The 24090-nt window shown below is 23.4% G+C and overlaps 1 protein-coding gene across 2 annotated transcripts in view; it reads right to left on the reverse strand.

Annotated features, from left to right (window-relative positions):
- LOC129606097 (interferon-related developmental regulator 2) overlaps window positions 1–24090 on the reverse strand; it is a 58388-nt gene that overhangs the window by 24567 nt on the left and 9731 nt on the right. The window contains exon 1 of one of the 2 annotated variants that reach the window (XM_055516202.1): window positions 1818–1957. The exons of the other annotated variant lie outside the window; for it this stretch is intronic. The gene's annotated coding sequence lies outside the window, so the exon portion shown is untranslated. Of the gene's footprint in view, window positions 1–1817; window positions 1958–24090 lie in introns of those variants that run through there. 2 annotated transcript variants of the gene reach the window in all.

Genomic DNA, 24090 nt, shown 5'->3' on the forward strand with positions numbered 1-24090 from the left:
AAATTTAAAAGTGAATAATTAATTTAAAAATTATAGCAATGTGCTGGCTAAGGCTGTGTTTAAACAAAAATTGAATTATTTTTCCTTCTTATACTTTTCAATTGAACTAGAATTTTTTTAATAAAAATAATTATAGACTTGAGCTAAAGGAAAAATTAAATTTACCCTAAAAGTTTTAAAAAGAGTAAAACAATTTCAAATTACAAATGACACGAACCTACATTGTATGCAAGTATTTAGTTTTAATAACAAATAATTGAATTCTATTTTATTGTTATTTAATAACCTTTAATAACATATTAAGTAAAAATTACACTAATTGCAAATGAAATTTTTATTAAAGGACAAAAATTCGAAATTTATTCTTTAATTGAAATTGTGCTTTAATTTATATTAAAGCTCAAACATGTTCTATAGTAAAAAAAAGTTCTATAGTAATTACTCTTCTTTGTGTACCATAAATTTTTATATTAGCCTTAAGTTGAAGTTCAATTAAAAGTTTATTAACTAGTAACTAAGTAAATTAACTATTTTTCTATATGTAACTAAAACACATGAATACACAGATGACCCAAAAATACACTGACCGAATTATCTCTCATCCCTAAACGAATTAATCTTGCACATATTAATTGAGTTTTATGTATATTTGATAAAAATTCAATAAGACAATAACATTATAAAATAAAATTATCAATTATTTATAAAATTATCAAAAATAAATCTTATTAATGAAATTACTAGGACATAGTTAAAATTCTATCAGAAAATTAGATATATATTATAAAAAATAACTATAAAAATGATAAAAATTAGGAAAGAAAGTTTTAAAGAGCTCCATTAGGTGACCATTTAAAACAATAAACAAACAATCATTTTAATATTGTACAGCCTATTTTACTTCAATTTTTAACTTAATAGGTATCAAACTCTTCTAAAAAATTAAACAAAAAAAAATAAGGAATTTTTGTATGTATTGGGAGTTTTTTCTTATTTACATAAATGTACATATATAAAATTATTTTTGTATACTCGTTAAAATTACTCTGATGATTGATGAACTCATAGCATTAAAAATTTTTATTAAGATTATAAAAAAAATTCAACGGACAGGTGTCCGTTCATTAATATAAAAATATTAAAAACTGGTCAAGAGACTGAAAAATATTTTCAATTCAAAAGAAAGCTAACGCAGTCCAAGCACTTTGAAGTAACGAAATTAAAAATTTTCAATATTTCATTTAAAATAAAATTTCTTTTTGTTAGAAAAAAAAAACCCAAATTCAAAAACTTTGAGTCCAAATTATTTAGAATCTCATTTTATTCTACAATTTAAAAATGTTAATCTCTGTAATAATAATTAAACCATTGTAAGAATAATGAAAAATATTATTGTACTTAACCTAATTTTTTATAATTAAATCTACTTGAGCTATTTATTTAAATTAATTATATATTTAGAGTAAAAATTATAACAATTTTGAAAGTTTTAAGGTACCGCAATGAATTGTATTATTTTCAAAGTAGGTTAAAATATTAAAATATCTAATAATATCAACATTATTATTGAAGACATCATGAACCTTGAACGAAATCTGAATTTATGTAAATATTGCTTTAATGGATGGCATAACGCTTAACGAGTCCTACTTACACTTATGATTTTCACATGATAAGAACCCATTAGGATGAGTATAAAAGGATAACTAATAAACGAAACTATATTTATTCAAAATAGGTTTATTTAATAAGCGTCCTACATTGATTTTTCTGTATATAAACATACGTTATGTAGCTTATTAAAAACAAAAACCTACCGCAAACTGTTGTACACACCTATGTGGACAAACAATAAAATATGCCAAATATTAAAAACTGTTATATTTGACCCAATTTTATTTCCTCAATACTAACTGTACTATTTATTATTATATCACTATAATATGAGCACAAGAATGAAAAAGAAACAAGAAACTTGGTTATATTTGAAAATGAAATTTTTTACCGAGTAACTGTGGTAACGATACAATTACAAATTATTACTATTATACTTGTATTTTGTAACTGATTTTCAAAAAATAGAAAAAGAAACCTAACTAGTCAAAATAGCTAAATTTAAAAGAAGAAACGAGAAAAAAGGAAAACAACGAATCAAATCTGAATATCACATAACAAGTGCATGCACGGAAGTATTAAATTAAAAAACTGACTTTATTTTTTTTTTTTTTTAAGACAGTTATTTGAGGAAAAAAAAATATGCTCAATTTTATTTTTCATTTTTAATTCCTTTTTATTTTTCTATTTTATTTTATTGTTGTTTTTTTTTTTCTATCTACACAATTTATAATTTTTCACGAAAATAAAAAAAAAATTATTATTCAAATATAAAATTACATGCAGACACACACACACTCACATTTTATCTGCATTAATAAAACACAAAAAACAAACTACCGTAATAATAAAAAAAAAATATTATAAATAAATAAATTTAGATAGAAAATAAAAAAACGAATCCTTAAAAATAAATATATGATTTTAAAATAGATTAAAAAGAAATTAGGGTTAGTAAACCTATTAAAAATATTTTGACATAAAAACTTCTGCAATATCGTAATTTTCTATACAAAATTCTGTTTATTAGTGATGGTTGCATTGAAGAAAAATGTAGTCAAATGCCATAATTTCAAGGAAATAAAAGTGTTTTTATTAATTTAGCTATAGTCCGAAATCAAGAGAAAATCGCATTAACACCTTTTAGCTGGCTAATCTAATTGAAGAAGAAAGTTACCTTAAATAAAAACAAATCAGTGTGCAACTTAAAAATTTTTTCTGGTATTGATACACTGAGATTAAATGAATTAAAATTTTAAATTTGAGCAAACAGATTCCTCAAAAGAACCGAGTGGCTTAGATATACCACCAGAATTCGTAAGCTCAATGACGACTTGGTGGTCACGGATAGGTGCTAACAAAACGGTAGTGCTGTAAACAGTCTGGTTGGATAAACCCGTCGCACTGGTCATGTCATCCAAACAACCACACAGCAATTGAAATAAAATTGTTTACGGTTAACATTTTTAATCAGAATCTCACAAAATAAAATCAGAAGATAAAATTAAATTTGACGTAAGGAATAGCAAGTAGAAAGCCAAAGGTAAGAAGGTTATTATCTCAATTAAATTATGTGGTATAAGAATCAATCTGAGTCAAAACGAGAAAAAAAATAGAGTTGACCTTGTCAACTCTGTGATACCCGTACGAATTTGTTATCCTATGTGCGAATAACTAATGTGCCATAACTAACTATGGGGCAGACTATGCCTTTAAGTTGCCGTATTACCATATTAATTTATGCAAAATTTCAGTACTATGTGTTATTCAAAATACTGGTTGTGCCAAACTACTATTGATGTTGTATGGCAGCTACCAGAAAGAGCCAAGAAATTTTAGCGAATTTTATCAAGCACATCGGCCCTACTAATATATTCACTTGTGTGAAATCTCAATATCACAGCTTTTATAGTTTTTGAGATATAGTCAAATAACTTTTGAAGTTGTATGGCAGGCCCCAGAAGGAGCCAAGTAATTTCAACGACTTTTATGAGACACATTGGCCCTACTAATATATTCGTTTGTATGAAATTTCAATACCATAGCTTTAATAGTTTCTGAAATATAGTCAAATAACTTTTGAAGTTGTATGGCAGCTACCCGAACCGGTACCCCAATCATGTCCAATTTAAATAGGGTTCTGGCACTTACTACAATAAATCATTTGTGAAAATTTGGTGAACTTAGCTCAATTAGTTTTTGAGTTATCGTTCGGACGGACAAAGCTAAATCAACTCAGAATTTGACGCTGATCAAAAACATACACTTGAGTCTATATCTAACACCGTTATTTCTTAGCGTTCCACTTATCATATGTCAAATATTATGGGTTTTATTGAAGAAAAAGTTTTGAAACCCTGTTGTTGTATAATTCAATATTTAAAATATTTTCAATGAAAAACCAAAACAAAAATAAAATAATCCGTATAAACCGAAATTTTTTATTTAAGCTGACATTTTACAGCTGACTGCTAAATATTTACTTTTCTTATATACGTGTGCAAATAATATGTATGTATGTATATAAAAAAAATTATGCTATTTTAGTTGCGTTATGTACAAATTATGTGATTCTATATGTACATATGCGAGATTGTATATACAAAAGTATGCATTGCCACATAAATTGTATAAGAGAAGAAGCTGGTTGATCTACATAAAAAAAATATAAAAGAAAAACAAAAATACTATAAGTAAAAAATAAAAAATGCAGTTGACCTCATTTCAAAAAACATTTTTGTTTATGTTGCTTACGCTGCTACTTGCTGCTATTGCTGTTTCTATTTGATTTATTTTACTATTTCTTCTACTTTATGTATTTCTCTTTTATTTTATTTTTTCTATATACACTTATTTCTATTTAGGTTAGTTTGCTTTCGTTTTCACAAAAAATATATATATATACATATGTATGTATAATAAAAATAAAAAATATAGAGTTGCATTCATAATGGCGAAATACCACACGAAAAATATTCAAACATAATTATTTATGTAATAGTATTTGTATAAATACATATATACATATACAAAAAACATAAGGAAATTTACTAATAAATAAACTATTAAATTGATTTTATAAAAATATATTAGAAGTAAAAAGTGAATAGAATTGTTAAACTGTAACAACCTTATTACAGTTAATTTGCGGCTTAAAACACTTGAAATTTAAAGAATTAATGTTTATGCTGTTAGTATTAAGGTGGTGAAATAATTTTACACATATGTACGTATGACATAAGTATATTCATAAAATAAACCAAAAAAATAAGTTTACTTTCGAATATAGTTGTTTACACTCCCAAATGTAAATATGTATGTATGTTGGGTTGTATGATAAATTATCGAACGATTATCGAATTACATAAAGAAATTACTGTCACTTCTTTAAACAATAATATCAAATGACGAAATTTTATTGTATGCGTCGTGTTTTACATTTATTTTTGACACATTATTTACATGTGTAAGTACATATGTGCACATATGTATTATTGTCGTAAATTTACGAATATCAGTGTCAAAAAAGTTCAAAACTGTACTAAATGCCAGTTAAATGCTATTACTTCTTGTGAAACTTTTACGTATGTATGTACAAGCACGACTTTTGATACAAATATTAAAAACAAAAATTCGAACACGCGTTATGTAACTATGGTGAAAAAAATTCTTAAAAAAAAAAAGAAAATGTTTGTAGTGTAAAGCAAATCATTATTTACATTTGTGCATAAGAATACATTTATAAAGACTCTCATGTATAAACTCCCAGTTAATACAACATTTGTAATGACTTTCAACTGCAATTTTGAAATTCCAAGGTCTACTTTAGAGAATGAATTAAAAAAATTGACTCTATTTTTGCTTAAATTACCCTTGCCTTAGCTTATATAAAGTTGAGGAAAGTAATTGTTTAGACACACAAAAAATAATGTACATATTTGGAAACCAACAGTTTCTAAAAAGTTCCGAATATAAGCCGTGTAATAAATTATAGTTTCAAATTTACTGTTTTCCTCAAATGCAAATTTTTTTATGAATTTTTTCTAATTATTCAAATTTATTTTAACAATTTTAAATTGTTTACTTTTCCAGTTTGAAAAAACCTCATAATAAAAAAATTATGAAACGCAATAGATTTCACTTATAATTTCAATTTTAAAGAATATGCTAAGAAATGCAAGAAAATCATTTTCGAAATTAATTTAAATACGTATGTAAGTATACGAAAGTTAACGTTTTAATAAAAATTTAAAAATAAAAAGGTTAATGACTGCAATAAAAAGAAATTTTATGTGTCGTTTCAAAAAAAAAAAATTTTTGCCTTAGTCATCAAAGAAATAGACAAAGTTCAATGTAAAAAAGACTAAAACAGAATAAAATTAATGTAGTCACACATACATTTCGTTTGAATGCAAAAAAATATTTTCTTTAGTATATTTAACAACTGCCTAGCTCTAAATCGCATATAATATAAAAAATATTATACACGAGAATATAAAGGAAAAATATTTATTTTGTTAAAAAAAAACACGAAAGCTGCCATTTTATCAAATAAATTATAACTATGGAGCCATAAGACAGAATGGAAGGTATAAATCTATATTGTGAGAGAATGAATAGATCAACGACGAAAAATTCTAATGAAAGGTGTTTTAAAAATTAAATTCAAAATTAAGCAAATTCTACCTTACTAAAGATGGCGCTCATCCACATTCAAGCATCTTCAACTGTTTCCATCATTTAATCCTCCTTATAATGCATTTTTCTTCATAATATTATAGCTAATACTAAACTAAATTATTGGAATATATGTTGAACGCTTGATTCGTAATAAAAATTACGCCTCATAATAACTCGAGTTATTGAATTCGCTTCACAATAGTTTGTGAATAGTTGTATACTATACACAATATTGGATCCCCACACATCCAGCTTCCACTTATAAAAGGCTGTTCGTCTGAATTATTAAGAATTATTTCAAGTAAATTTCCAACAATTTCTAAGCAAAACATTATGGTATCATTTTATTCTGTATAAATTATAGTTCAATGACTTTAAATCCAAATATTCTTAATTTTAATAGCGCCCCTCATTTTTTTATTACAAACGAAATATTTAATCTTTTATACAATTTTTGCATAGGTATTATAATTTTATTTTATCCAATCAATACTAGGTTATATTCATATAATGTATATAAGAAAAACTTAGAGTTAAAAGCAAAGAAATGAAACTGAAAACGAAAAGAATGTGAAAAATATTCAAAACGAAAAAGCAAAAATATACAAAAAATTTCTGTTTTTATTTTGTAAAAATAACAAAAAAAATTAATAATAAACAGTTATAAAAAATAGAAAAGTAACGGTTATTGTAGACAAATTTACGTACATGCTTATATATCTATGTACATGCTTAAGCAAATACATACAAACAAACAGAGAAATCAATCTATTACACAAAGTAAAATGTAAATTCTATTATATGTACTTATACATACTTATATATTTGTATAAAAGTATATAACAATTATAAAAATGAAATTGAAAAAATAAACGGGAATGTTGTTTTATGTAATAACCGTACTTCAATATTTTTTAAAATTCTAGAATCCCGTTATACATATACATACATACATAAAATATTACTCAAAATAAATTGTATAGGTATTTAAATTAAATTATAAATTTTATTAATCAGGGACGAAATAAATTTTAATAATTTATTGATTTTAATTTAAAATTTTTGAATTTAATTAAATTTATTATAAGATAAAAAATTCATAAAAAATTTTTAATTTAAATCAATTTTAAATAATATCTCTAGGTTACAGTACAACTATAGTAGTTAATTATGTTAATAGTATGTCTATTAAATAAACAACTGTATGATTTAAAAAAAATCGCACTGTTAGTAATATGAGAATTCTAAAAAATTTAATATGCGTTAAATAAATATTAATTGTGTTATTGACTCAGATCAGAGTAGTTGACAACAATTTCAATTGCTTAAAAACTTAAAAAAAAAACATGTTTTGTTTACATTTATTTCAACAGCATATCGTGAATTTCATTGCATACCCCGACAACATAAATTAAGAGAAAAATTGACCATTCGACCATTATGGTTGAATTATAAACCCAACTACATAATTACCAGATTAGATCACTCAAGAGAAACAATTATATATATTTTTTCTATAGAAACACGTTTAGTTTTTTGCTCTTTACTTTCAAAAGAATAAGTAGTAGAATTTAAAAAGTTTGCAAATTTTGAAAGGCAACACCAAATTTTCGTTTGTGGCAAAATAATTCATTTATTTTGTATTATGTAAACTGCTTTTACACAATTAAACAATTACACAATTAACCGATTCGAATTAGGAAAAATCTAAATCATTCTATGCTTAGAAAATTTGAAATTTAGGGATTTTCAAGATAATAAGCTACAAAAAAAAATGCTCCAAAAAAAACGGGTTCTAGCTTAAAGTGAGATTATTAAAGTGAGGTAAGCAAACGTACAGCAGACGATCGAACGTATATATTGAATGATTTTAAAAGGGAAAGGCAAGACCTAATCTCAATCATCTTTCAAATTGGCTTTTATAAATTTAATTTTAACTTGATTTTTATTTAATTTTTTTAAATGTTAATTTAAAATTTATACATTTACTTATGTAAATAAGTAAACTTTGTATTTTATTTTCATAAGTAACCAAATAAGTATATACATATATTAGATCTATTCACAGTCACAGTCTAAATCAATCGGTGTTCTTATTTAAAAAAAATTATAGTGAAAAAGTATTAATAATAAATTGAAATCCCCTAATACATAATTAATAAATCATAATTTTTATTGCATACTTACATACATAAGAACATAATAAAATCAATAAATATACAATAATTAAGTAATTTAAAAATCAAGTACTCTACTGTATATACTTGATTACCTTCACAAGAAAATGCATTCATTTTTTTTTTTATTTTATTTTGCCAACATTTTTTGTTTTCTGTTTTTTAAAAATCAGATGGTGGTTTTGTCTGTTTTTTTTTCTGTTATTTTACTTCGTTTGTTGCTCAAAAGTTACTTTTAGAAAGTTTAATATGTAATAAATTATAGAAAAAAATAAAAAAAATTAACAAAATCAAACCAAAAGCAAAAAAAACAGGTCTGGTTCAAAACGGATTTTACTATAATTGTATAAAAAAAAAAATTTTTAGCAAAGCAAATTTTATATAATGTTCATATACATACACACTCACACACATTCAACTTTATAAGCTTAAAATTCATGCAATCACTACTGAATTAACTGCTGATTGCGATTGTATAAAAAAACGCTTATGAATGTATGTATGAGTAGGTATACAAATCGCCTTCATTTTTCTATTAGATAACATTTAAAATAATTTTTATTATTTTCCTATAAAAAAAAGAGAAAAAAAAAATTAAATCGTGGCAAAAATTATTCAAGAGTAACCAAATTGTAATATCCCCCTACCCCTGTATCCTACATAGTTATAAAATACATAAAATTATTTAAAGCAAGTAAGTACATACATACACACATAGATATGCATAAGCACTGTTGTCTGTTATCATTAGAATAATGATAAGAGAAACTGTAGTTTGTATACATAAGTAGTACAAACGTACATACATACATAAAATTTATTTTGTATACATTATCGTCGGCTGAGAAAGAAAACAGCGTATAACATTTATACGTCGTTATCCGATTTTATCACCATTGGATTCTCCATAGTCGATTCTATAAGTTGAGTTACTTTATATTTCTCTATCTTTTCATTCTAACATACTTTTTAAATAAAAACGAAAATATTGTATAAAGCATTTTTAGAAACTAATTAATAACAAAATAGCGTAAAATGCGTTTACTTTGTTTTATTGCCAAACCGTAACTTTTTACAAAATTTAAAATAACGTAATGAAATCTTACACTATTTTGGTAGAAAATTTACAATTCAGTTGTTAATTTCAATACCAAATAAAAAAGTGTATGTTACTTTTACACGCTTTTTAAATTTTAATAAAAAAAATTTTTGCAATAAATTGAAAAGTAAAACGGTGTAAGAATTTGATACACTGTTTCATATTGTCTTATACACTACTTTCATTTTGAATTTTTAATCGTCTTCCCTGACTAACAATGCAATAAAACAGCGTACAAAACAAACGTACATATGTACATTATACTTGTTTAATTTAGTTTAATTCTATATGCATCTTCATGTATAAGACAAATATTTTTAACAAATAAGTATTCTGTTGGAGTCTGTTGATCAGTACAGAACTTAATGTTATAACTTTTTTAATAAGTGAAGCAAATAATTAATAATTTAAGGAAGAATTTTATACTCACAATAATTAAAATAATTTTGTTGTGTTACGTAAAAAGAAAATGAATAAAAATTTTAATGATGAAGAAGTGGTAACATTTTTCGAGAAGTCACCAGAAAGTTCTATTACAGACTTTTCTTCTGGTTCTGATGACAATTATGAACCTAGCAAGAGTTCAGCATCTGAAACGGGTGAAGCGGAACCAGAAAATCTTACAGAATGTTTTATAGACTAAACGTTTGATAATCAAACCATTACATCTACACCACCGGAAACACTACTCGAAAAAATTTTAGAAAGTACTAATCTAAGTGAAAATGTAAAAAAGCAATAAAAAAATTAAAAAAGAAAGAATTCAAAGTAAAAGAACGTTACAACGAAATTTGCAACTGCCAACAAAATTGCGTTGAAAAATTTCCTTAAGATGCAAGAATTAATAGTTATAATTCGTATTGAAAGCTGGGTGATTATGGAAAGAAAAGGTTATTTATAAAACATACTTTCACACACAAAGTATATACAAGAAAACGACCGCGAATGTCTCGGAAAAATTTTACGCCTTGTTATATATTGTATGGTAAAAGCGTTTGCAAAAAAGCTTAACATTATAAAATACACATAAAAGTTGGCTAGCATACTTATAAAAGAATCTTTAATACAAAATTTAATTACTCGTTTTATGTGCGCAATATGAGAACATGATCAATCAATCTTAGTTAGCAGCATTCAGTAGCATTTTGTCAAAACTTGGCAGAAAAAGCTTCATCTAAAAACAATTTATCTAAATTAAACGAACCAAGCTATTCAGAAGACGAGATTGAAGAGCTATAATTAATTTTTAAAACTAAGTTTCAAAATTTCAAGTAGAAATAATGTACATTTGAATTATCTTTTATGTTAATATTATTTATTTCTGTTTACGACTTTTCATGCTACATTAATATCGATAAAAATAGCTGTTTATATTTTCATACGTTGAGTTAAAGTATGTAATGTTAATTTTGTTGCTCAAATTATATTAATTTTTTACAAAATAAAATAACGTATAAATAAAAATGAAATGGTGTATACCATACAAAAATATTAAAATGAAACAGTGTATAATTTTTTTCATACAATTTCTACCAAAAATAAAATAGTGTAAGAAGTACCAAGAAATTTCAAACCTCTAATTTTCTAAGATCTATAAAAATTTATTTAATCAAATTTATGCAAATAAACTATTTATTCCCCCAAAAATGTTTAACATAACTTTTCAGTACAGTCAAAGATGACGACCGGAAGATTTTACAGTCGAAACTTCATTTTCATTTTGCAAAAAACTTTAAACGCGATTTACTCAAAACTATACCTTTTTTTATACACTGTTTTATTTCTCAGCCGACGTTATAAGTATGGTTTTGATTGTATGTGTGTATGGTATGTATATTTTATACAATTAAGATTATTTATAGAATAAATTCGTTAATGCTTAAGTAAGATTATAATAATATGCATGGTTTAAGGTTTATTCTTTATTTTTGTATTTATAACTAAAACTTTTAACTATTTTATTCATAGGTACATTACTTAAATATTTATTTATAGGTTTATGTGTATATATAGCGCATTTTGGTGACAAATGTGTTTTAACTCAAAAATTATGATTTTAAGTATTCAAAATAGCTATCAATTTTGAATATTTATCTAAACCTATATCAATTATATTATTATGAAGTATTTTAGAATTATATAACGCAGTAAAGAGGTTTTCAAATTTTATATTCGGTTATGTAACACAATTATCAGAAATTTAATAATTTAAACTTTAAATTTCTCTATATTTTATTTCAAAAAAAAATTTCATAAATTTCTCGAAATTAATTTTTCTGCGTTAATACATTTTTGTAGCGGGGGGGTATAGTATCTATACATAATATTATGCATGGCTCTGTGTGTAACGACATTACATCGTAAAAAATTTAAATCGGTAGTCACAGTCAATTTTATATCACAAATTAATACATTACAATAATATTACAATAAACTTATATATACGTGTTTATATATGTATATCGCGTAAATATATACTCGCATACATACATACATATGTGCATAAATTTTAAATGAATTGAAAATTTTCAAAAAAAATTATTCACATAAACCAAGTGTGTAATATGTGTCTATGCATATGCATGAGAATGTTGGTATATTTGTGTTTGTCAAGGCCGTTTGATACAACAAGCTTTTGTTATAAGATTTTTGTTATTTCTGTTTAATTTTTTTAATTTCATATTTCAAAAATATTTTTTAATAAAATTTCATATATAATTTATGTTTCTTATAAAAAAACCTACAATCAACAGTACTCGTACAATAATTTGTGAGTTTACATAAGCTCTAAAATAGATTAAAGTACATATAGAAATACATACACCAAATTAGTATATATAAGTGTGCTTTTTATATACATACTTAATATGTATGTTATATATTATTAAATAATCAAAGGCAAAAACAAATATAATTATATTTTCAGATTAAATTAAAAATTAAATGAGGGTATTTTTTTTTTTTTGTAAAAGGAAATTAAAAATATTATTCTAAGAATAATTTAATCATTAATTTAATTAATATTAATTTTATAATTAACTTTAAATAAAAATTTTTGTAAACAAATAATATTACGTACTTTTGCATAAATTAATTATAAATGAATACTAAAATAAAACATCAAAATATTGGCAAATTATCGAAAAATATTCGTAAATTTGTATAGCAAACCTGATAACCAGTACTGAATCCGCAATAAAATTGTAATCAGAAGAGACTTATTCAAATTAACTTCAAGTTTTAAAATATTTTTGATAATTTTTGCAAGAAATGAGCTCGTTTATGGGAGGTATTTTGTTTTAAAAGAGACTGAAAAAAATTGAGAAACTAGGAAAACAGTGAACAGTTTTTGGAGAAAAATTTACTACAAATGGGAATGGAAATGAATTTCAATACTAAGATATTTTTAATTATTCATGAATTTTTCTTCGTAAATTTATTTTTTTAGCACACTGCTTTTTCTGGTTCAAATTCCCCTACATGTCTAGGTTTTATCTAAATGTGTCGAGGTTTTATTTATTTTTAAAATGTTACAATTAAGTGTTATTTTCCCGAATCTGATATCCTCAAAATTGTAATTTTTCTGTATGAAAAATTTGAAAAAAAGTGAGTGATATTTGAAGAAGTGCGCTTTCATTTAACTTGATTTGCACTTGTTTTTATTTCGGAAAATTTCTTCTCGTAGGTACAAATTATTTTTTGAAAATATTGGAAAATTTCCTAAACAGTAATTATTAAGAACTTTTATTATAAATAGAATTTTAAGAATAAAATTTTACCATTTACAATTTCTTAAGGATTTGTTTATTAAATTTTAGAAATTTTAATGTTTAAATTTTTATACATAATTTTAGTTATTTAATTACCTTTTTTTATTGGTGTGAAATGAAAACTTTCTTTTATTCGGAATAAAATACTTTTTTTTTTTTTTATTTTTCGCTAATATATTTCGTGCGCTACATACGCACTTTATCAAAGCTGATACCAATAAAAAAAATTATATTTCGGAAAAATTATCAACCATTGAAAAAAAAATTTTTTGAGTATTTAATTACCCTTTTTTTTGTTTTACCAAATAAGAACTCACAGCCACGAAGTTTTCCAATATAAAATAAAAAAAAAAAATGAAATGAACAAGAAAACTTTTCACAATAAAATAAAGTAATTTACTCTAAATAACTGTGTTAATTTTCTTGGCTTCATTCAATATGCTTTTGTCAACATATTGCAATGTGTATAAGTATTACGTACAATTTCACTTATACACTATAAGTCATATTATATATTTGTATACTAATTTGTTTATATAATAAATTATAACATTTACTTTAAAATATTACACAGTATATATGTAATTCACGTGCAAATACGTATACGATAAAAAAACAGAACGTAATCAAATTCTCAATAACTACTGAACGTAATACAACTTTATAATACGTAGGTGTGTATATACATATGTATATATACGTACAATAATATAAAAAATAAACTAAAATTCTCTGACGCTTTCCTTAAATTCGTAATAATACATTAAATTCAAATCACAAACCACCAACGCCTATTTATCAAATGCCATTTTATAACAAATTTTGTTTTATCAAAGAATAAAATTAAAACAACAAAAATTTTTCAGACTAAACATTAAAATATAACTACAGCTACAACAGCAATAGCAACAATATGAATATCATCCGATGATAACATTATCCAAGAATGAATCCTTATTCTTATCATTACGTCATGCCTAACAAAAAAAATCAACCACATTACTATATTAAAAATCATCATTGAATATTAGATAAAATATTAGTACATGTATAAAAATAATGTATAGGAAAAAGTCCTTGATCCTGGATGTTCGTACACATTTAATATCAAATAAAAAAAAAAAAGAAAGCATCATCACCCACTCAATTCACTTACATTTTTTATTTTTATTTTTTTTATTTTATTCTTGAATTTGTTCTCTTTTTAACTTTAGGGATTTCTTATTCTTCTTTCGTTGTATTTTTTTTTTTGTCTTTCAAAGAATTCTTCATGGAAAATTTCTCGACTAATCTAGAAAGAATATTTACCTACACACCACCATATATACAAGTATATAAACATAAAATAATAAAAAATTTACAATTAAATATACATAAATATGAATGCATGCATATTAATAATGTTTATGTATGTATGTATAAATATTTGCTTGTTGATATAGGTTATATTTAAATGTAAGTATGTATATGTACTTAAGTTGTATAGTATGTACTCAAGTTGTGTAGTATACGCAAGTATACAGGGTAAGAGCTATAGAGAAAATATGATTTTTTATTCATTTTTTTTTTTGTATTTTTTTTATTAATGTCCTTAATCAAGGATATCAGAAACACTATATTATAATATATATTTATATATGTAAAAATAAATAATATTAAAATATATATTTGCATTATTTGTCGCTTTAACTGATTAATAAATTTTAATATTTTATTTTTTAAAATATAAGTGAGAATTTTACATATTATAAACCTTGTTAATGAATTTTATTTGGAAAAAAAAAATTCGATTAAAATTTGATGTGTAAACGTCCTTGAATTTTTTTTTGATTGAATAAAAAAAAATGAACGTCATTCAATTCCTATGAAACATGAAATCTATGAATAATGATGAGCAACTCAAATCAAGAACAATTCTACCATTACTCAACAGTAACATCAAAAAAAAAATTTAAATTATAAAATTGAAAAGTCCTTGAATATTTTGTCTCCTGTTAATATGAAATTCTGTTTAAGAATTCTAATAAAGAATGCGGTTTGATTGCTCCTTTGTAAAAAATTTGTTGCTCAAGAGCTTAAATTTAAAAAATTGAGGTTTTTATTAATACTCGTAAACGAAGGTTTTTCGTATATGCAATTCCTAACGTTATAGGTGAAAAGCTTTGAAAATTTCAAATCAAATGAAGAGTACAAAAAGAGCTTCAGGTAAGTATGTTAAAAAAAATAAAATTAATTTTTGCAAATAATTTTAAATGAACATTTTATAAAAGACAAAACTTTTTTGAATTTTAAGATATTTTCAATAAAAAATCTAGAATAATACTCAGCATATTACGGCTTCATTAATTCTCACTGAGTATCGAAAACATATACGAAATCAAAAACAAATTAAGCAAAAATATTGCAAAATTTTCATCACATAATCATTTTTGCGCAAACTTTTGCTATATTACATAAATTATATATAGAAACTGTTAAATAAAAAACATTGATAAAAAAAAAGCCCTACGTCATATTAGAAATTTTGATTTGGAATCATTAAACAGAACAAAAAATAAATTCCCGACTTTCTTTGTTTTGTATTTTCTTTGTCAATTAATTTATGTATATTTTTTGCACAATGTAATTCAACACATGTACGAACGTCCAACACATAAATTCAATATGGTCTGCTATTTTCTATATTTAAAATAAGAATCTTCGACAAAAATAAACAAAACCTAATACAGGACGTAATTCCATTTTGCAATCATTGAATACCGTTATAGTTACATAAAAATAAAAAAAATGCGTAATAGTAGCCTTCTAAAAGTCTAAAAATAGTGTGACTTTAATAGAAATTCATTTATGGTATCCGTTCCGCACTGTAAATAAAATCAATATGTAAATAGATTTAGTTGCCTGAAAGTAGACAAAAAAAAATTAAATTATAAAAATAAAAATTAAACCTACTCTCAATTTTTCTTTTAAAAATAGAATTTTAGTTTTAACAATTTTGCTTCTTTTTTTTTAAATGACACAATTTAATAAAATGAAAAAGAATGATGTAAAAAGTTTATAGAAAATAAATTTAATTTAAAATAAAAATATGTGACTTCAGCAAGATATCCTCTATTTATAAATATATACAATAGACTAACATAGCATTGAAAAGAGGCAAAATTTACGAAATTACAGAAAAAATAATTATTTTTTATTTATAAAACTTGGCTCGTTAAGAAGTTGTTAAAATCTGTTACATAATGTCCGTTTAAATAATTAATTGACTTCAAAGCTTTTTTAAAATTCTTGTCCTTGTACTATGATATTAGATTTTAAGAACTATTTAGAACTCTTTTTGAAATATTTATTTTTACACTTCCTGAAGAAGTCAGTTCAACAATTCATCATTTCACGTCCCCTCACTATTTTGAAAATTTTCCAGATTAAATTTTTGTTTTATAATAGTTGATCGATTTAGAGAAGCAGCTGGAAGATACCGCTTATTTAGGACATTTTGAATTGAATAAGTATATGTTCCTAAATTTTCATTAATGTCAAATTTTTCCAAAATCCCTCATTGTAAAGAAATAATATTGAATATATTGAATTCTCATTCAGGATTTTTTCTAATTTTGTTAACACGTTTGCAAATGCTAGTGCATTCAAATTTTATTAAATAGAACGTGAATGCAAAGATATATCGCTGATACACTTAGACAATTCTACTACTATCAGTTTTAGATATCATTTATATATTATAATAAATTTTCCTTCAAGAATCTTCCACTTAGAAAGAGTAAATTTCTATTTATAAGAAAAGATATTTTTCACCTTCTTGCGGGTCAAATATTTTTATTAGTGTATATTAACATGTTAAATTTTCTCAATTTTCAGCACCAGCAAAGCTAGGTACTCCTTGCATCTTTGCTCAAAAACAAAAATATTTACACAAATACTTACATACAGAAATTATAATGTGAAGGACAAAATGTTATTAAAAATTTTTACAAGGTCATTCAAGAACAAAGTTATTGAAATGCATTTTGTGAATTTTTTGACGCAAGGAAAAAAATTTATTTAAATTAAAATGAAAAAAAAATAATTATTTTTTTTTGAGGGAATGCAAACTGTCAAAATATTCTTAATAAAAGGTAGGTAACTAATTGGAATTTAAATTAGAAAATTTGTAAATGTTTGCAGTATGCAAGCCAAATATAGTCGCAGCAAAATTTATTTTATAAGGGTTTAATTTATTGACCATTTGACAAATAAAAGTAAAATCTATTAGATATGCAAAAAAAAAAAATATTCCTAACTGGCATTAAGTTTCTCCAAAAAATAAGACCCTTATAAAAATATTTTTTTTGTAAATTTCATTTGCATGCACAATCGATTTTATAAGTATTTAAACCTAATTAATTAATTATGATATTACAGAAGTATTATCTGAACAAATTAAATTTCTTGCCGCAAAAACTAAAATTTTTCAATTCTTATCAAATAATATTAATAAAAATTATTGATTTAACATTTGTAATAATACACAAGGGCCTCATTCAAATTCATTAGCGCCTTATTATATGCAAACATATACATAAGTCGAATATTTTTGAAAATTGTGAAGAGAAAGCTTGCAATAGTTACAACTAATTACACCATAAAATGTTTGAATTTAAAAAACTTTAATTTTTATTATTTCAAATTTCTTAAAATCCAATTTTTCAATTAACTCATAACATCATTGAGCAATAAATTCACAGATAAAACTATAAAGACCACATTCACAAAAATATATAGAAATTGAAGAATCTGCATAACATATGAATAATGTAAATAGAAAGTTAATCGTTTTGAATAAAAGAGAAGAGTTGTCAAGAGAAAGCAAAAACTTTTTATAAATTTATTTATTTTTTTATTTACATTTTTTACATCTTACTTGTATATTGTAAAATTATACATTCTCGTCTATAAACAAAAAGAAAATTTTATTCCTTGTTTTTTTTTTTTTTTTGTAAAATCTACTAAAGGAAGTCAGTGTCCTTTTTCAATAAAAAATTTTATATATCTAGTTACAAATGATTCAAATAGAATAATCCAGCACATACATTAGAACGTACATTATGACGATATACACGTACGTATGTATATTGGAATATAAGTTGTCGAACAATATGAAATGTTATTTGTAAGTATACACATATGTATCTACAAAATATACAATGTATTTGTTGTAGAATTGACTGTCAAAAACGTAAAAAAAACTATTAAGTTATATACAGAATCCAGACAACAAAGAAGGTGCAATAACCATTTAAATATTGAAAATATTAAGGAACACACAAAAAAAAAGAAGCAAGGAAGAATTTCATGAAAAGCAAATTAAACGAAAATTTTTTTTTATTACGAGTATTTTGCGGTTCTTGCAGGATTTAGTGATAATAATGAAAATGCTAACAAAAGAAAATTCCATCTATAAGGTATTAAGTAGAAGTAAAAATTTTTTCATGTATGATCGAGTAATTCTACTCGAAAATCTGCGAATTTCGAATTAATGAATTTTTAAAATTAAATTACTTACTAATTTTTTATTTATGTTTTAATATCGTATTTGTATATAATTTCATGAGATATACATTGCTCTACGTTATCGAACTATTAATGCTATTATTGATTATAAAAGTTTCGCTTAAAAAACAGCTCTTTTAAATTCTCGCAGACAGAGAGTGTGAGACGTGAGTTGCTTAACAGAGAAAAATGATTTCAACTATTATGATTTACTCGATTCATTTGTTTACTTTTTTTTGTTAAAAGTCTTGTAATAGATGACAATGAGATTCGGAATATAAGAGAGCATATTTAATTTTTAGTTAAGATTTTGAAAATTTCCAAGACCTAATAGCAATCATTTTGTTTGTAAGGAAAAAATTAAAAAATCGGATAAATAAACTGCAAACTCTAGAAAATAGTCATCAAAATTTTTTTTTAAATTTTTACAAATACAATAATTTCATTTTTAAAAGAAAATCGGCTATAGTCTGCTCGATTACTTTCTTTTTAAATTGAATTTAAATTGGAATTTTTAAAAGTAATGCCTTTTTTTTGCAAAAATATTTAAAAATTTTAAGTAAGCAAGCAGACCTATTAACGATCCCGCATTTAGAAATGAGTATAAAGTTCAATGTAACCCTAATCAACATTATTTAATATGTTTTCAAGTATCTAGTTTGAGTAATTTCAAAATATTTGTTAAGAAATTTTGGTTTTTTAAAAAAATATGAGGAAATTTGACAATTTTATTTAATATTAAAGTTATTAATTGTTAAGACAAAAGTAAAGTCTTTGAATTTCCTTATCTATAATGCTATCATTTAATTATAACTTAAACAATCTAATCTGAGGCAAAACAAAATTTTTTTGTCAAATAATCTCACAGAACACCAGATGACATTTTGATCTTAAGTTGATATTTCGGATTAAAGAAAAATAATAAAATTTTTTTGATTTTGTCTTGTTTCGAGAATTGCAATCAATTATTAAAGATTATAATAATTATAAAATTTAATTTTTACTATGAAAATTAATTGAAATTTTATTCAAAAAGCTTTTTTTTTATTTTATTCTAATCGCTTTAAACGTCAAAATTAAATACTATTACAATATTGTATAGCAATGTATGTATGTAAATATCATAAAATTATCTCACATAGTTAGCGTATATTGTATATACAGTTATAATAATATAACAGCCGCTATACACCAAACTTATTTCATAATATTATTATGTATAAACTATTAATAATTTTTTTTCACAAAATCAAGGCAAACATTTGTGTTCTTCATTTTCAAGAAACAAAAATTAATGAGAAAAAAAATTTAAAACATTTTTTTATTTTTAGTTTACTGACATACAAAATATGTATGTACGTATAAACAAAATTAATAAAAAAAAAAAATTGCTAGAAAATAAAAAAATAAAGAACGTGAATAAAAAATATTTAAAATTGTGGGATCCAAAAATAAATGAATATGTATATGTGAGTGTATGTATTTTGTTATATTTAAATTAAAGACAATATGTGCCGTTAAAAGCGAGCTAATGATTAATTTGTTAAAAAAATTAAATTGGAATTGATTTTATAATCGAAGAAAGCATCCCGTGGTATACTTAATCTCGTAAAACTTGTCTTGCAAATATAATCAAAAAATATATCACGAAATTTTTGACATTTATTACGTCACTCATTACAAGGAATAATGTCAAATCGTCAAATTACCATGGCAAAATATTTATGTGAACTACATTTTCAAATAATTACCCCCTAATATAACGCGATTTTACTTTACATAAGACGTCGTTAGATGTTTTAGTATCATATTTGCAAATAAAATTTTTGAGATCACTGGCAAAAATAAAATTTTCAATTAGTTATTAAAAATCTATTAAAAAAAATACTATTTTTTAGTACTTTTATTTAGAGATGTGCTATAGTTCTAGCGAAAAATTTAATCTTCATATCATAGCCTGACATAAATTACAATAATAAGCTGATTTTATTTTCTATTGCTTAATAAATAATTGAAAACTAAACCTGCAGGAGCGTTTGTACCTCAAAAATATTTCAATTTTCACAATGTTTTGAACATAATTAAATCTGAAAAGTTTTATTGAAACACAGCAGTCTGACTCATAAAGTAAAAACATTTAAGCTATCATTTAACCACCATTAACTTGTTGGCAAGAAAAATGTGAAACATCTGCAATTGATGAAAAAAATCGCTGTGTAAACATAGGTTAAAACTTAAAATTTGTCTTCTTGTATTATAATGTAGAAAATTTTTTTTAAAATAAAAATTTCTGTCTTCTAATTTTACTATATACTCGTAACTATATATTGTTTGTATGTATATGTACAGCAAAAATATAAATGGGATCATAAGTTTGAAAAGTGAAAAAAATTGTGCAAAACTCGTGATTCACACAATATTATTTTTTTTGATGTGCGTTAAATGAATATATTTATAATTTTTTTATTTTATTTTATATGTATGTATAAACATTTAAAATACATACAGATTTATTCATGTTCTTATTTAAGATTCACATATTATACGTACATATGTGTATAAAATGAAATAATTTTCAATTTTATTGTTACTATTTTTCATTCATAATAATTGCCGTCGTCATTCATCATCATCATTATCATCACGGCTCTATCGTCACATTTTCTATTATAACATTATTCATATTACAAAAATGTATAAATATATATTTTTTAATTGAATAAGTATAAATATAATATTACAACTAGAAATGGAGCTGTAAGCATACATAAATATTTACAATTAATTTTAATAGAACAGAAGGCAAAAATTAGTACAAAAATAAAAAAATTTTCTCTGGTTTTCAAAAAAGAAACAGCGTAAAGAATGGAATATATTCGATATGATATGAATATGTTTTATGTTACATACATATGTACATTCTATCACCATATATATACATATATTTACAACAATAAAAGTTGTAGTTGAGAATAATTGAGTTAATAATGATCATATACAGTTTTACTGTTAAGTAATGACGATAATATGGCGATATTTTTATTTTTATTCTCAATCAACCTACACACACTTTTATTTTTTTCTTCACTGATCACGTCATAAAAAGTTTAAATAGTATGAATAAAATTAAATTTAAAAATAATTTTTTTATACAAATTTTCTTTTATTAAATTCGGAAATACATAAGTAAAGTGTAACAACAATCTAAGTACAATTGATTGCAAGGGTTCCTAAATTAAATAGAATTTGTGATATTTCTGTTTTTTTTTTCATGTTTTTTAATAATTCTGAGTGAAACTCATTATAGATAATTAAATAGAAAAAAAAATTTATAATAAAAATTACTTCTAAATTCTAATTGTATTTGATTTTTTAGAATAATATTTGAATTAGAGCAAAACTACAGGACTTATAATTTTTCTAACCATTAAGTACTTCGTTTCATGAAATATACCATGTGTAACTATAGCTATCCGACCTATTGACCTAAACATTCTTATATATATGTATATACATCACATTCCTTCACCACTTATTTGTTAATCATTCTACCTATTTTTTTCCTATAATTAACAAAAATTTTATAATTAAAAATAAATTTCAAAACAAAACCATTTACTGTATAATTTTCTAAATTATATGTATGATATACTTGTAATTTGTCGAAATTATATGTAAAATTCTAATGAGAAAAACAAAAAAATCTAAAATAATTAACAACATTTCGAAAACATGCATGTAATGAGTCATAGTTCGCATATATATATATATGTAAGTATCTATAAATGCTAATCTGAAAGAGAAAATGCAATTATTGTAAATAAATATGTAAATTGAACAATGTTTACTTGTGAAAAGTAACAATTTTACGAATTATTCAATTGAAATCAACAAATTCAGGGAGAGATAATTTGTTTTTGTTAATTTTAAAAACTTTGAATTTCATAATTTTATAAAATGAAAAACACATGATTCATAATTAAAATACAATAACAAAATTTATGGTGTGTATGTATTCGAATTTTAGTAAAGACAATTCGCAACGCTTTCAACGAAATAAATTGAATTCTAAATAGTAATTGTTAAAATATTCTAATTTTTTCAAAATTTTTACACTTAAATGGGTTTCAGATTTAATATCAATATGAGGACTTGAAGAAGCCCCAACTTTCTACATCTAAATCTAAAAATATAAATTAGTGTTAAACAACAAATTTTGTTGACTGAAATTCCGAAATAAAATAATTTCCACCAAAATTTTTCGTTCAGTAATCATGCCTCTATTAGGTGTCTGCTTAATTAAGTGCATATAAAAAAAATTTTTTTGCGTGGTCAATTTTGGCAGCATCATTATTCTTTCCTGAAATAGTTTTTCAGTTCGAAATATATAATCTATTAATAAGGCACATATTAAAACCTCTCTCTCGATCTGATATTTGCACGCACGATTACTGAATATAAGATGCAGTTTAATTGAAAATTGATATTTATTACCTATTATGTACAAAAAGATATTATTTATTTATTAAACTGCAAATATGTGCATATGTACTCAAATTATACATACAAATTATACTATTATACATAAGTATATTCGTTTTATATGTGCATAAGTTTTTTTTATTATTCTTTTACTTTTTAGGTAAGTTGAAATTCTTTGTTCGTTTTCTTCTATTCAATAAAAATAAAGTTATTGTATAATAGATATACTTGTACTCAAACAATAGTCATCCTATTTGACCTTGTTAGAACAAAAATTTTAAATACATATACAAAAATATGTTTAAGAATTAAAAAAAAAATTAAAATTTTAAATAATCAGAAAATGTCACTCAAATAATTATTTAATGAACATGCATAAATATATTTATGTAGGTATTGTATGTGTATATAAGTATTACGTGCATAATAAGCATAAGCATATAAGTATTATGCACTAAGAAAATGTATTGAACATTAGATTTTTATAAAATAAAAGAAAGTGGATACTTGTGCAAGGAAATTTTTAATTATTACTCTTTAAATAACACTCAAAATTTTTAAAATTAACTCATTTACTCAAATTTTTATTATTAAGAATTTCCCATGCAAATTTTTTTACTCAAAATTTTATTAAAATTAGGAACACCTGTGTTTTACTTATGAACAGCATTGTCTGTTATAGTTTTCTCTGCGTTATGTTATACGTTATATGTACGTAAGG

This window comes from Condylostylus longicornis, unplaced genomic scaffold, assembly GCF_029603195.1.
Source record: "Condylostylus longicornis isolate FDR11 unplaced genomic scaffold, ASM2960319v2 ptg000017l, whole genome shotgun sequence".
In the NCBI taxonomy this organism is placed as follows: domain Eukaryota; kingdom Metazoa; phylum Arthropoda; class Insecta; order Diptera; family Dolichopodidae; genus Condylostylus; species Condylostylus longicornis.